This window comes from Lissotriton vulgaris, chromosome 5, assembly GCF_964263255.1.
Source record: "Lissotriton vulgaris chromosome 5, aLisVul1.2, whole genome shotgun sequence".
Classification (NCBI taxonomy): domain Eukaryota; kingdom Metazoa; phylum Chordata; class Amphibia; order Caudata; family Salamandridae; genus Lissotriton; species Lissotriton vulgaris.
The window spans coordinates 1,602,083,912-1,602,099,522 of NC_141693.1; the positions used below are offsets into that span (position 1 = coordinate 1,602,083,912).

Consider the following 15,611-nt stretch of genomic DNA (forward strand, 5'->3'; position numbering starts at 1 on the left):
AGAGATTTTAGAGTGAGCTCTCAAGAGCAGCTTCAACTTACCTAAACCAAACATCCTCAATGATATGGCAAGTAAAACAAACAAGAGTGATTTCAAGTTTAAAGTGAAATGTTTTTGTGTATTGAGCATGAAGTGGTGTGTATTGAGCATGAAGTGGTGTTTTTTGTGTAAAGTCATGATTGTGTAAGATGGTCCTATGCGAATAATGTTATTGTTAAAGAAGTGCTCAATGTCTGTTTGTGCACAAGTACATGTTTGAAGAATCAGGTATTATTATTTTAATAAGGAATTTGGTTCAACACCATCTTGATATCTTGAGTTCATTAGTTCTAAGAATATGACAGCGGATCTCCTCTGTTCTGAGGAAGATGGTGTTTGTCTTTGGCAAGGCAGAGATCGGTACTTCAACACATTTGCAGAGACTCTGGAGTGACTGAAGACACACTTGAAGAGTGACTCTTTTTGTGTAAGTGGACATGGTTTGAAAACGGTTTGGCTTGGTCCTCAGTGATGGATCAACAACGTTACAAAGCTGTGGACCCAGACGCTAAGAGATCTGCTGCCATGCTTAATTTATTTGAACCGGACTTGGTAGAATTGGCAGGCAGGAAATTGTTCTTCTGCCAGAATTTGCTGGCAGTGGAGATGTTTCTCCATTGGGCCATGGACTTGGTGAAAAGTGACTTGTAGCGAATGCAGATATTCTAGAAACGGGGTAATGTGGTCAGACTTGTTTCTGTTAAAGTAACGCCTAGCAGCCTTTTACAATAGTCCTTGTAATTTTTGGTTATGGTTATTGTGTAGACCTTCATGAACAATTTTACCTTAAGTCAAGAGAGGCATGACTATTGATTTTTGGGCCAGATTTAGAATTGGGTGGACAGGGTACTCTGTTGCAAACATCATGGAGAACCCTGTCTGCCAAACCCTTGGTCAGCCCGCCTCATTTAGAGACAGGTGGACCGCAAGTTTTCTGTCGAAAGAGCCCTTGTTGGTTCCATCGACTGAAAACGTAATCCAATGGTGAGATGGCATATCGGCTGTCAGAGGAAGGACATTATACTGCCCGGCCTATTTTGGGTGGATGATGTCATTCTTTTTTGTCTGTCACAGTCGAGAAAACCCTTGCGGTGAGGGTCAGAAAAAAACCCAATAATAGCCCCACACACTAGGAGAGCACTCCCAGGGTGTTGGTCATTAGATTTTCTTTTTCAGAAACAAACTCCTGCTTTGGGAGTTTGTTTCTGAAAACAAAAACCTTTGGAAATGTTTGGCAAAAGGCTGTCAAAACCAATGGCAGCCCGTCACCAACCTTTTCGGTATATTGAAAGGAACCACTGTGACAGCAGTTCCTTTCAATGAACAGGCATGACCCCTTGGCCAGCGGTCAGCCCTAGATTTGACCAAGGTAATCAGGCCTCGAAAAATCTACTCTCCCACTTGCTATGGTGAGTCAGATTTTATCAGGTTGTGCTATATTTAGGATCAACTCGCCCGTTCTGGAGAGTTGACAACGAAAATGTGTTCTGTTGAGTCAGAAAGTGAAAGAGCAATAAAGATGCCTTTAAATCTGACATTTTAAATGCTATTAGTAAACTGAGGGGCAAGTTAGGGAACATGTGTACCCAATAAGTGGGCTAGATTCTTATAACACATGGAGAAAAATGTTTAGTCTATTTAATCAAACAAAAGAGTTTTGTTTTGTACAGAAGAAATGCTGAACTCACATATTTGAAGGTGCACTCATATGTGAGGATGTGGAAAAAGACTGTGAAATAAAATAGTTGCCAATTATCACACAATTTCAGACCAGTTTACGGGGTAAATACATTACATTTAGGTCATGTAGATTATTCAAGTTACTCGACCTGTAGGTCTAGTAACATTTTTATGATTTTTGCGAGGCCTGGTAACCTTCCCTGTCACCCTTATGAATTGAATACTGTCCACAAAACCTTAAAGTCCTTTGTCTACTACTCTCAGATGTTGAAACTGGAGAAACAGTAAGACTTTTACAGAGTCTGTGTAGTTTCTCCTTCTCCTTGGACATCTTGTGATGGCTGCCGTCCACACATATCTTTCTCCTCTGTTCCCTTCTCTACTTCACTAATTATCCTGTTCTTTATATGTACCTCTTCTCTCTAGGCTATGATGATTCCCTATCCTCTCCCACATTTGCAGAGAGCTTTGCTGATCTGTAGCTAGGTTTGTGCTATATAATACCATATTTAGAAACGTCATGCCCTTGCCCACAGCAAATACCATGATAGAAAAGAACTCTGAGTCAATCCGGACTCTTTTGGCGGTTTCAATGCCGCACACAAGGAGATGGCCAGGCAGATTAACAACACTGCTGAGTGACAGCCGCCTGCTGTACTTCTGAGATTCAGGTACATGCTGCATATGTTCCTCGAAATACATATTCGTTCAAATATTTAGTACATATATTACCATGAACGAATCAGGTTCCTTCTTCAGCAGATGAGACTTTAGTATTGTCTACACATTTCTTGAACCAGCCGAGCACATAAATGTCTCACAAACCAGATTCATGCCAAATAATCCGGAAACATTTTTCAAAAGAAAAACACAGGGAAGACAGATACACAGATTCTATCCATGCTTCCAAACATGCTGCCCTAGTATAGCTCCATCAACGACCCCATCAGAGACTTAAGGTAAAAACTCCACCTTTTAATTTACATGATATTCCAATTGTAAAGACAGCAATGGGTAACCTAAAATAGCTACCCACTATTTCACACTAGGAATATATTTTTTATTTCCTAACCTACTTAAATATATTCTCAGAGATTAAAGAAGTTATTTTGATTCCCCAAAAGTTATCATACTTTTAAATTCCAAAAGAAGGGAGTAAATTATTCCCAGTTGAAAATCTTTACCGAAGACTGCAATCACCACTTCACTGGTCAATTGCTTGAGTAATGAGGCCTAAGTAGACGGTAAATCGATGTAGTTTTAAAAAGAATCATTTTTTATGATGGAATGTACTCATGAACATTTTTTAGTTCCTACTCCCAAAAGGAGAAAAAAAGATCAGATCCAGTCCAGGATGGTGTCTGACACCCGCATCCAGTGTTATAGTAAATCTAGTATAATGTCGTGACCAACTGTGCTGTATGTGCTGAGGTCAAGAACTATCAGTACATCAGGTAACCCATGATCAGAGAGCTGAGCCATTTCTCTCTAACCTTTGCCAGTACTGATTTGGTCTCTCTCACAGGTATGAAACCCAATCATAACACTCAAGTTCACATGCTTCCTATGACAGAATGGTGTCATATGCCACCCATCTCCCCTAACAGAGCTCCCGCAGTCACCCAGCTTGGCTTCTAGGGGCACCACATGCAGCTGCTCGAGGCTTCAAACTGGGCTCCAGCAGGCAAACCAGTGAGTTTCTGCTGGGACCCTACTTAGCTCCTGCAGACATTATATACAACTCCTGTAGGAACCTAACACCGTTAAGATCCTGCAAGAATTTAACAAAACTCCTGCAGGCATGCGTTAGTAAATGAGTACTCAAATGAAACATGGAAGAGCAGTAAATCAACAGGTCAACAGTATCATACAATCAGAAACAACATTTGCATGCAAGAGCCAAAGCAACCAAATACCAAAATATGAATACGTTTGGAGCACCCACCTACACCATGTAGTCACTGTAAAGTAAAATGCAAAGACACACTGTGTTTGCTACCATAAGAATAAGCTATATTTTTCTCTTTAGCCCATTCATTTTGCTGCATGGGTAAACGTGCCCTGTCACATAAATGACATTAAGCATTTCAGATCTGTTGTAATATTAGATAACTATGAATCCAGTCAGTTCGTCCCTCTAATCTACATTTAAAAATGTGCAATTTTCTTTTTTAGCACCAAATACACTGACTACATCCTGGCATTATGACTTAATCATTGAGGCATTGGCCCCATAGACAGCTATAACGACACATTGAGAAAGGGACCATTCAAGTTAGTGACGTCAGTTTGTCAATAACTTGCAGTATCTTTTTGACGCTTTGGATACATGGAAACTGCTAAACCATGACATAACAATAAGGAAAACCGAACAGACTCAAACAAAAGCAGAACTAATCATATATTATAAGCAGTAATGGTGACGGAGTTAAAGGTGCATTATTCATTGGTTTATATGCCGACTGTCAGGGGAGCCCACCTACAGCGAGGACTCCAAATAGGTTCCACATTGTAATTCTGTGCACAGCATTGATGTGTTGGAACAGTGGGTTCAGTCTATGGTGGTCAACGGTCATCTTGAAGACAGCCTCTGAAAAAAAAGATCAACTTTTACCACGCGGAAGCAATGGGGTATTTGCAGATGTCCTCTTGCCTCTTCCACCTCCGGGATAGACTCCACGTCTGCCCATTGAACCACCGTGGAATGGCAGTGGGCTATTTCTGACAGGGATGAGAGCGTCCATATTATTGTGATCAAATGCCTGGCTATCACGAACGCCATGGCTAAGAATCTACTTGCTGCTCTACCAGCTTCAGGATGCTTGTAAAGCCCCAATTTGCAATATTCGAATCTGTTCAACGTTGGGTGGCCAGTGGTAGCAGAGCGAATAGTACAAACTGCATCCCAAAGGGTTGGAGCCATTTCACTCCAGAGAGAGGAGGTGATCTTACACATATACTACAAAGGCTTGAATGTAGATGGATAGAACACACTGACTCCATCAATCGGGGGCTTATTTCTGCCGAGGAGTGGTGGGGATTTGTGACAGAATTAACCCCTTCGCTGCTGATGACGAGCTGAGCTCGTCATCTAACGCGGCTTTTGGAAAAAAGCCGCACAGCGGAAAAATAACCGCCGCAGCAATGTGGTTAAGGAGTTAAACTCCCTTTATATATGTCAAAATAAATTCCCTTTGGGTTGTTTCAAGGAAAGAGCACCAATTCTTACAGACCATAAGACAAAAGACACTCACTCTTATAAGACCTTTCAGTTGGAGCAAAGCCATATGCAACAAACACTTCTATAAAAACAAAATGGATTCAATGTGACATTTTATTCTTGTAAAAACCAAATAAAAACAAATATAAAATTATTTTCTTTTTCAAAAGAATTAGAAATTGGGAAAACAGACAATAAAGAACGGAACAAATCAGATACACATTCTAAAACTAAAACTAGAAACAGTTCCTAAAAGTAATTCCTAAAAGTAATAAGGGAGGTGCAAAATCAAGGTAAAGATTCTACGACAGTTAGAATGATCCTTGTTCATTATGTGTTGCACTTCTCCCCTTAGCTCAACGCGTTTCAACGGACATTAAAATACAGCCGCCTTCATCAGGAGTTGGCTGTCTTCCCAAAATTAATTTCTGAAAATTAAATAAATAGCGTTTTAGATTCCAATTACATAAAAGTTATACAACATATCACAGGTGAATCCATAGTCAAAACAGAAATGACAGTCAGAAAGAACAATGCTCCAACATAAGTCCTGGTATATTCAAAACAGATAAGAGACAATTACCTAGAAAACACATTCAACGTATGGCAATATAACAATATCAAGAGAAAATATCATGTTTTAACAAACAATAAAGAATAGCAATGCAATAGGACACGTACATACATGTTAATTAAAAAAGGGGAAACTCTACATGTATACATCACATAACATTTCATCATTTGCAGCAAATTTTAGATAGGTCACTATAGGGAACAACACTCTCCAATACCTTCAGAATCTTTGTTAACATTTCATATTGGTCAATGGTGTTATACCCATCAAGAATAGTATATATAAACATTACAAAACATTACTCATATACGAGGTAGTTCATTCATAATAGGGAACAGTATTCTCCTATTACTAAGACACATAGATCAATCTTTCACAATGGTTCATACTGGTGAGTAGAAATGCACCCATTTTACAAAACTTGCTATAGTGGAAGGACAGATATACACAAGCTATACCACTCAGCTCAAAGACCCTAAAGGGAAATTAAAAGGTCGTAAAAAGGAGGAGAGAATACCTTATTAGAGCACTCACGAGACTTCCTATGACGAATGCCATCCACACAAGCGTAAACGCCTACTACTTGAGGTCTAAAGTGTAGAAATATATATAAAAATTCCATATCAGTATACACTCTAATGATATTGTAGCTTAAACCTTTCACTCCCCCGGAGTAGACTACTTACTTCTTAGTAATAGGAGAATACTGTTCCCTATTATGAATGAACTACCTCGTATATGAGTAATGTTTTATAATGTTTATATATACTATTCTTGATGGGTATAACACCATTGACCAATATGAAATGTTAACAAAGATTCTGAAGGTATAGGAGAGTGTTGTTCCCTATAGTGACCTATCTAAAATTTGCCGCAAATGATGAAATGTTATGTGATGTATACATGTAGAGTTTCCCCTTTTTTAATTAACATGTATGTACGTGTCATATTGCATTGCTATTCTTTATTGTTTGTTAAAACATGATATTTTCTCTTGATATTGTTATATTGCCATACGTTGAATGTGTTTTCTAGGTAATTGTCTCTTATCTGTTTTGAATATACCAGGACTTATGTTGGAGCATTGTTCTTTCTGACTGTCATTTCTGTTTTGACTATGGATTCACCTGTGATATGTTGTATAACTTTTATGTAATTGGAATCTAAAGCGCTATTTATTTAATTTTCAGAAATTAATTTTGGGAAGACAGGCAACTCCTGATGAAGGCGGCTGTATTTTAATGTCCGTTGAAACGCGTTGAGCTAAGGGGAGAAGTGCAACACATAATGAACAAGGATCATTCTAACTGTCGTAGAATCTTTACCTTGATTTTGCACCTCCCTTATTACTTTTAGGAATTACTTTTAGGAACTGTTTCTAGTTTTAGTTTTAGAATGTGTATCTGATTTGTTCCGTTCTTTATTGTCTGTTTTCCCAATTTCTAATTCTTTTGAAAAAGAAAATAATTTTATATTTGTTTTTATTTGGTTTTTACAAGAATAAAATGTCACATTGAATCCATTTTGTTTTTATAGAAGTGTTTGTTGTATATTGCTTTGCTCCAACTGAAAGGTCTTATAAGAGTGAGTGTTATTTGTCTTATGGTCTGTAAGAATTGGTGCTCTTTCCTTGAAACAACCCAAAGGGAATTTATTTTGACATATAGTCAGTTTCAGTACCCTATCCCTTTGGCGTGGGGTCCCTCTCTCTTTTATTAGAGAGTTAAACTCCCTTTATACTGTTTCAGCCAGTTCAAGTTAGACCACAACACAGTACCTCCTGTCTGTGAATACCACGGACAGGAAATGCCTAACACCAAGACTACAATTCTCCACTGTGTTCTATGACAGACTAGCTTACTATGTACACAGCTATGTACATTGATTTATGTTAGCCAAAGAATGTAGACTATCGAACATGATGCCAGGAGAAACGTGTGACCTGCAGGACATGCATGTTAAATTAGGTTGCTGTATATTTATTATATGAGCGTGATATTGTGGCCCTTGTTTCAAGGAACCACATGAACATTGTTTTTGGAGCTATGATGAATACCTGTCACGAATGACTCTGACTATTCCCCTTAATACTACTTTATCTTTGACACTTTCCCTCACTTCACCTCCCCTCCCTGTTGTGTATGTGGGCACATTTACATAAAGTTTGTGAAAAAATGTTGACGAAAACCTAACCAATGAAAGGTAATAATGCAATTTTGAAATAAATTCTTTTGCATTGAATAATTTGTCTTTTTGAAATAAGTGCACTAAATTGTAATTATTAGTTCTTTTTCTGGGACCCCTTTCCCTTGTACCTCATAACTACCCAGGTCCCTTGACTTTACTGGGTTTAACCCTTCCTGTGTATATTTATATGAAAACATATGGTCTATTTGGAAATTATCAAGTTTCGACTGTAGAATTTTCACATTGTTCAGTGAGTTATCAATGTGTCTAATGATCATGAAACTACGGGATATTAGTAGGCCTGCAAGAAATGCATGCACAAGTACAAATGTCTTATTTAAAAAGTAGAAATGTTCACAGTATTTTGGGAACAACAATTCAATTTGACTAACACGGTGGAACACATTTGACATTCCCACTGTCATTTACGTATATTAATTATTAGCAAAAACTACTGTTACGCATTGAAAGGACTGTGTCAAGGTCAAGGTTAAGAAAGATCACGCTCGTTTTTACCTTTCACACCTCTTTATTATTTTTAACTCCTTAGTGTGTGTCATCGCATCATACATATGCAGAACACTTACATCTGACACCCAGCGGCCCCACGACCTTTCACAGCCTCTACGCATAGTCTTTTATTTATCTTTATTACCTTCACTGATCGATGATCAGAACCCTGCAGCCCTGCTGCTCCATCACGGCCATCCGAGGCGCGCAAACTCTTCCTTAAATACCTTGAAAATCCCAGTTGGCCCTTGTCATCGTCCCGAGCAGAGTGATTACACACGTCTGCTTCGCATCCACCCGGGAGAAGACACTTTCGAATCCACGAAATGTAAGTTGAGAGACGCGCACGGCGCGTAATGTAAACATCCCGTTCGAGCCCTTCACAGAGTTTTAATTTGCACTCTGTCTGTTATCATTCTAGATAAACTTGAAGATTATTATTGCTACAGAAGCAATCTGTCTCTCGGTGACTCGGCGTGCAGACGCACCCTTTGGGTAAGTGGACAGGCATATGCGTTAAAGCATTCTCCTACCTGCCAGACAGCAATATGGTCTAACAGCCCCATTCTCTGTTAAACAGCGCCCTCATTTGGATCAGCCCAACCACAGATGTATACAAGACGTGCCTCCACCATAACCCTCACATGGGGTACGTTTTATCCCAGAACCTACTGGATTGTGGCCATATGCTCTACTTTACTATTGGTCTAATCTGCCTTGTTTTGTTTTCCTTCATATCACTCAGTGCCAGGCTGGGTCACCCTGTGAGTCATCTTTTCCTTTTTCTTCACTGCAACACACGCTGACACTTCACACACAAGATAGTGCATATATTCCTTCAGGTTATTCATTCCCGAGTCCCCTCCTACCAACTCCGCAAGACTGTCCTTTATCTGCCCAGTACTTGCACTATTCCTTAATTTTCCTAGGTGTCCCTTCCATTGGAGGTCCTGAAGAGACCCTTCCTTACACAACAGGGTCGAAAGGCCGTCGACTTCTTTAAAAGCGAATCAACACTTAGCACTTTTTATTGTAGAAAGTGTTGATTATAAAACATATATCTGTTAATGGTCGCTTTTCGTTTTTAAGGAAACCAAGTACATATGTCGCAAAAATATGTCACTTTCATTATAGGTTCCTTATACTTTCACGGGACACCTTTCGCCCAAAAAGTTTTTTTGTTCATGGTTATTCATGTTATTTCAATATATTTCATAAACAAAATTGTTTATCGCTTTCCATGTGTGTTTTGCTGCTCTGTCTCAGATATCACACAATAACTCTTACTATTGCCATTGAGCAGAACTTCCTACTATTTAGGCATGGGCGGAAAATCCGTTTCGCTCGCGGATTTTGCGGATTTTCAGGAAATCCGCAATCCGCGAGATTTGCGAATCTCCCGCAAAATCCGCAAATCCGCGAGCAGCGGATTTTGCTCGCACTGCTCGCACCGTTCGCGTGAGTTCGCGTGAGTTCGCGCCCCGCGAATAAGTGCAAAATTGCAGAAATACGATTTTAGCAAAACTGAAAGTAACTACTTACCAGGTTCAAAAGTTCAGGCTCATCATTAGTAGCCATTTCCTGTAGTGCTTCCTGAGGGGCCCCTCCAGAGTTCAGTTGCCAGTTGAAACTATTATGTGACCCTGCTCTGAACCTCAGAATAGTTACACATATGCCACAAAGGTCCTGAATTACAGCTAAGGGAGACAAGCAGGAGCCAGGCTGGAAGTTAAAATCCATTAATCCGCCCCTAATTCATTATTGTCAGTTGGGGCAGGGCAGGTGTTGTAACTAATTTTGCAACAATGAAAGCACTTAGCAAGTGCAAAAGATCACTAATCAGGGCGCACTAAGGAAGCAGGTGCCATCTAAAAAAATATTCTGTGACACATTAATCAGCCCCAAATTAATTCAGGTCACTTGAGGCAGGGAAGGTGTGCTTTGCTTTGCCGAAAATAATGTACACTGGACAACCAGAGGGTGTGGTGATGAAACAGAGGGTGGCATGGGTGGGCCAGAGGGTGGCATGAGTAGTCAGAGAGTGGCAGTGGTGACAGAGAGTGGCAGTGATGAAGAAGAGTGTCCCAAACAGGCTGGACACGTAGAAACAACAAGTTCGCGAAACTTGCGACCCGACAGGTAAGTTCGCAATTTGCGAAAGTGTACAAAACCCTCGCGAACTGGCAGAAACACGGGCGAACACAAAAAAAAAAAAATCCGCAAATTCGCGGGAATTCGCGGATTTTGCGGATTGCGAATCCGCAAATCCGCAAAATTCGCGAACGCGAGATCCGCAAAATTCGCTCATGCTTACTATTATTATATCAAGGTTATTAGTCCACAGGAGCCATTGTTTCTTAGTCAAGTACTTCACTCACCCTAGGCTCAATGTGAGCGTTCTCTTGTTCCTTGTTATAAATGTGTTTGGAGTATGGCGGCGTGGACAGTTAGAAGTGACATTATAGGCTTTTTACTGAGCCATGCTAGGGTTAAATAGGCTCAATGGAGTATGTTATGCTGGATGTATGGGTCCCATTCTTTCTGTATGAATGGGCGACTGACATCTGTTTGCCACTTAACCCAGAGTTAAGTCAAGGTGGCCACTGATAGATCCAGGACAGATATAACCAATCAGAAAATGTAAATGTAAATGTAGTATAGTTGTAAAGCGCACAGCTGCCCCAGTAACGGGGCGTTCCGACGCTGTATAACGCTGTAGAACCCTTTGTGGCTCTCCCTGTGAGATGCCCCACCTGGGCACCCCCAAGGTGAAGCCATGCATCCCAGTGTTGTTGGGGCCGTTGGGGAGATTAAGCAAGCTATTGCCCAGAGTTGCAGCGTGGGACCCATGATTAGAGTAGGCACCGGGGCGAGAATTATCGAGTCCGCGGATATTGAGCCCAAGACCCTGACGCGTCAGGACTTGAACCCTAGTCCCGGGCCTGATCTCTGCTTCAGAGTCTGCCGCTCTAACCAGTGAGCCACACTTCTCCTTAGCACACTTAGCCTTTGACCTGACCCAATCATGAATAATATTTGGAGCTCTCAGAATCCGTAATGCCCCAGAGGGACTCCAACTCCCCAATGAAATGCCCATGAATTAAGTACTGCCTCGCTGGGAGGCTAGATTGCTTCATCAATGATTCGAAACGTATCAGGGCACCATCTTGAAATAGGATGCCCGTATAGCACATATCCGAGCTTTCTCACGCCTCTGTGGCTCTTCCACCCAATGGCTTGTTAAAAGCTAGTAATACTTTTCAGCTAAGTCACTTGAGCATATGGTATGGTACTCAGAAAAACCTGCAGTACCTATAATATGCAATACGCATCAATTTATTTGAGGCTGCAGGCAAAACCAACTTGGGGATTAAAAGCTCCCAGGTGGTACTTTGGGCGGGAAACAACACTTACAACGCCACTTTTACAACGCACTACCTTTGCAACGCATGCCATTACAACGCAACCATTACAACGCAGTCATTACAACGCATACCATTACAACGCATACGTACACTATCCAACACTTACCATACTGTTGCACCCCCTGGAGTTAGAATAGTAATTTTTACCCCTACACTATCCAATACTTACCCTACTGTTGCACCCCCTGGAGTTAGAATAGTCATTTTTACCCCTACACTATCCAACACTTACCCTACTGTTGCACCCCCTGGAGTTAGAATAGTAATTTTTACCCCTACACTATCCAATACTTACCATACATGCAATGTAATGGTATGCGTTGTGATGATATGCGTTGTAAATGTAGTATGCGTTGTAGTGGAATGCGTTGTAAAGGTCGTTTCAAATAATTTGTTGTAATGGCATGCGTTGTAATGGAATGCGTTGTAATGGATGTTGCGGTGTAAAAAATGCCTCCTTGTTCTGTGGGGATCTTTAGTTTGGCTAAGGCAAAACTTCCATTATTCAAAATTACGACTCTCAGGATGGCATTCAGTGCTTCTGGGCATGGGAATCAGTATATTAGGGAAGCAGTAAATCAATCTCTGCCGTATAACTATTTTGACACTCAATGGCTCGATGATTAGAGCGGCAGACCCTGATGCAGAGGTCTAGCCCGGGACCAGGGTTCAACTCCCCGCCTCGGCGGGTCTTGGGCTCAAAATTCCACGGATCTGATAATTCTCGCCTCGGTGCCTATTCCAATCATGAGCCCCACTCTGCAACTCTGGGCAATAGCTTGCTTAATCTCCACAACGGCCCCCACAACGCTAAGGATGCCTGGCCTCCACCTTGGGGGTGCCCAGGAGTGGACGACTCACAGGGAAAGCCAGGATGGGTTCCACAGCGGTATTCGTACAAGCGCCTGGAGACCCTTGCGGGTGAGTAGTGCGCTATACAAGTATCAATTTACATTTACATTTACAACCCGGCCCTGTACTGTCAGGAGAGAGCACCAGAATGCAATCTGTGAGCAGAAGGAAGATACCCCATTCATTAAATTCTCATCAGGTAAATCCTCATTGGAATTATAAATAGAAGTCTGGAAGCATGCAAAGATCAATCCACTGCTGAAGACACCCTCTACCGGCCCAACGGACCTCAAGAACTACAGACCCAACTCTCTGCTCCCCTTCCCAGCCAAAGTCATTGAGAAAGCTATCAATGCCCAACTCTCTGAGCTCATCGAAAAGAACCACATCCTAGACTTCTCCCAATCAGACTTCAGAAGCAACCACAGCACCGAGACCGCTCTCCTTGCTGCTACAGACGACATCTGCACCCTCCTTGACTGAAGCGAAACTGCTGCCCTCATCCTCCTGGACCTCTCAGTAGTCGCCTTCGACACTGTCTCCTACCACACCCTCTGCACATGACGCCATGACAAAGCCCTATAATAGATTCGCTCCTTCCTCACTGGCCGAACCCAGAGAGTCAGACTTCCACTGTTCAAAACAGAACCCACAGAAATCAGCTGTCATGTAAAATAAAAGGCTCTTCGAACATCTAAGGTGTGTAGGGCTCCTTCTACCACTGAATCGGGTCGAGGAAAGAATACAGGTAACTCAACCGATTGATTGCTGTGAAAGGCTGAAACTACCTTAGGTAGAAACTTGGGGTTAGTAAAAAGAACCACTTTGTCTCTTTGAAGTTGGAAAAAAGGTTCTTCTATGGATAGTGCCTGTAGTACACCCACTCTCCTCTGCGAGGACTATGTTAAGGTGCCACACTGGGGCAGGTGGAACACTTGGTGGAATAACTCTTTTAAGTCCTTCCATAAAAGCTTTGAATACTGGCCCTCTAAAGAGAGATAAGTGTTGCCTATTTTGTAGATATGCACATATTGCAGCGAGATGTAGTCGGATAGAAGTGTAACCTAGCCCCGACGGCTACAAGTGTATCAGATAACAAATGATATTTTGAATTGAAGCATCAAGATGATTGATGGTGTAATCATTGCAATAGATAACAAAACATTTCCATTTAGCTGCATAACAGGCTCTTGTAGTAGGCCTTCCGGTCTCTCTAATGATGCTCATACAGTCTGGTGGGAGATTTAGATAACCAAACTTTATGATTTTAGGAACCAGATAGCAAGTTTAAAAAAAACTTTATTTAGCATTTCCATCAATACAAAAACATACCATAATGTACTTGCAGCAGTCCACAATCACAGGCTGTCTCATCTTATAGAATTCACGTAATTAATAACATGTTGATATGTTTAAAGTGGCATCAAATAGGACGACTAATGGCATTAACAGTTGATAACAATAGGGTCCATGAACCAACCTCTTTCACAATAGCCAACAAAAATGCAGTACACCTCTAACAGTTACTTTTCTTCCTTTCACACAACAAACCCACTATTCAGTGTTGTATACTTTACATTGTGCGTGTACAGAAATCAATCAAGCTGAACGTTGTAAGGGGTTCATCGCACTCCAGCCGGGACAATACCCTGCTCTAGCTGGGACTCAGTTGCTTGTCTAAGGGTCTCGACATACGACTTGTAGTGTCCCCAGATATCTTTGGGGCATGACGTGCTGGGCATCATACATGCATAGAGAACACTGTTTACATTGCAATAGGCGATACTCCGCAACCAACCCTGGACAGTCGGCGGTTTTCCGCCCCCAGTGCAGTGCCGCCTCCCGCTTAGCTAATAAAAGGTCTAAAGCTGCAAACCTGCAGATTTTTGAGGGGACATTTACAGTGTAATCTAACAGGGAAGCCTCAGGAATCGGAGTCAATGGGATGTTCAATATTTGCCCAAGCGTGTTATGTACTTACAACCAATAGTCGTGTAGATTTGGGCATGTCCAAGTGAGATGTGCGAAGTCCGCATGCGAAGCAAAACATTTGCGACAAGTGTGTGGCTTAGATGGATCTATTTTATGTGCCAGTGCCAGGGTAAAATAAGTGCGGCGTAAAAATTTGAAATGTAGGAGTTTGTGCCTTCTGTTAAGAGAAATGTCTTGCGTGACCGAGCAGCAGTAGGCCCACTACTCATCAGTGATTGTAATACTCAGGTCCTGTTCCCATGCTCTGAGAGTCTTGCTGTCCTGTACAGGTTTCAGTGCTGCGCATGCCCTGTAAAGTTTCGATATCAGGTGTGTACCGTCTTCTTTTTCTATCCGTATCGTGTGGGGAGGGAACGAAGCAGGCTCCAGTAGGAATGTCGGGAAAGTGGAGCGCAGTGCAAAGTGGAGGCGGCTTAATACATATTTGTCCATAAAGTCAACTGCATTAAAAAGTGCATCTTCCAAGGGTGAGAAGATCTGGCCATCCGGGTACAAGTCTCCCAGTCTGGTCAAATCTAACCTCGCCATGGTGCCGGTGTTTTGGATGCCAAGGATTTCGGATCCAAAGATGTTTTCAGCGTTGAAGGAGGTGGGGCTGAGCAGGATTTCGACTACGACCCCAAAGGTTTCACCTCAGTGCCTGAAATTAGACGGCTCAATTCGGAGCCTGAAGGCTTTGGGGTGAGTTTTGGTGCCGAGCCGGAAGGTGGGGCATCTGAAATATGTTCTCGTGTCGACTGTGACCTGAATGCAGGGGTGGCATCGGAACCTTTTTCTTGGGCTGAGTTGAGCCTTAGGACAAGGGAGGATCTGTACTTATAATGCGCTGCCCTTGCGGGATGTCCTCGTACACATCGGAGCCGGACTCCGAGATGGAGATAGAGTCCTGTTCTTCCTCTGCTCTCATGGCATCACCGGTCTCTTGTTCGGAATCTTCTCCGAAGAGGTCCGCAATGGAACCGGTGTGTTGCGACGTCGAGCCCGGTGGTCACAAAGCGTCTTTTTCGATCTGAAAGACTTACACGTGTCGCAGTCCTGTTTGTTGTGCTCCAGAGATTTGCACACTTTGTGTGAGTCGGTGCGCAGGAACTTCACGTGGCACAGAGGACAGAATTTGAATGGAGTCCGTTTC

At 42.0% G+C, this 15,611-nt stretch overlaps 1 protein-coding gene across 2 annotated transcripts in view; it reads right to left on the bottom strand.

The window, feature by feature from the left end:
- Positions 1–15,611, bottom strand: part of LOC147716791 (dehydrogenase/reductase SDR family member 1-like) — a 191,429-nt gene that overhangs the window by 104,982 nt on the left and 70,836 nt on the right. The window lies entirely within an intron of this gene.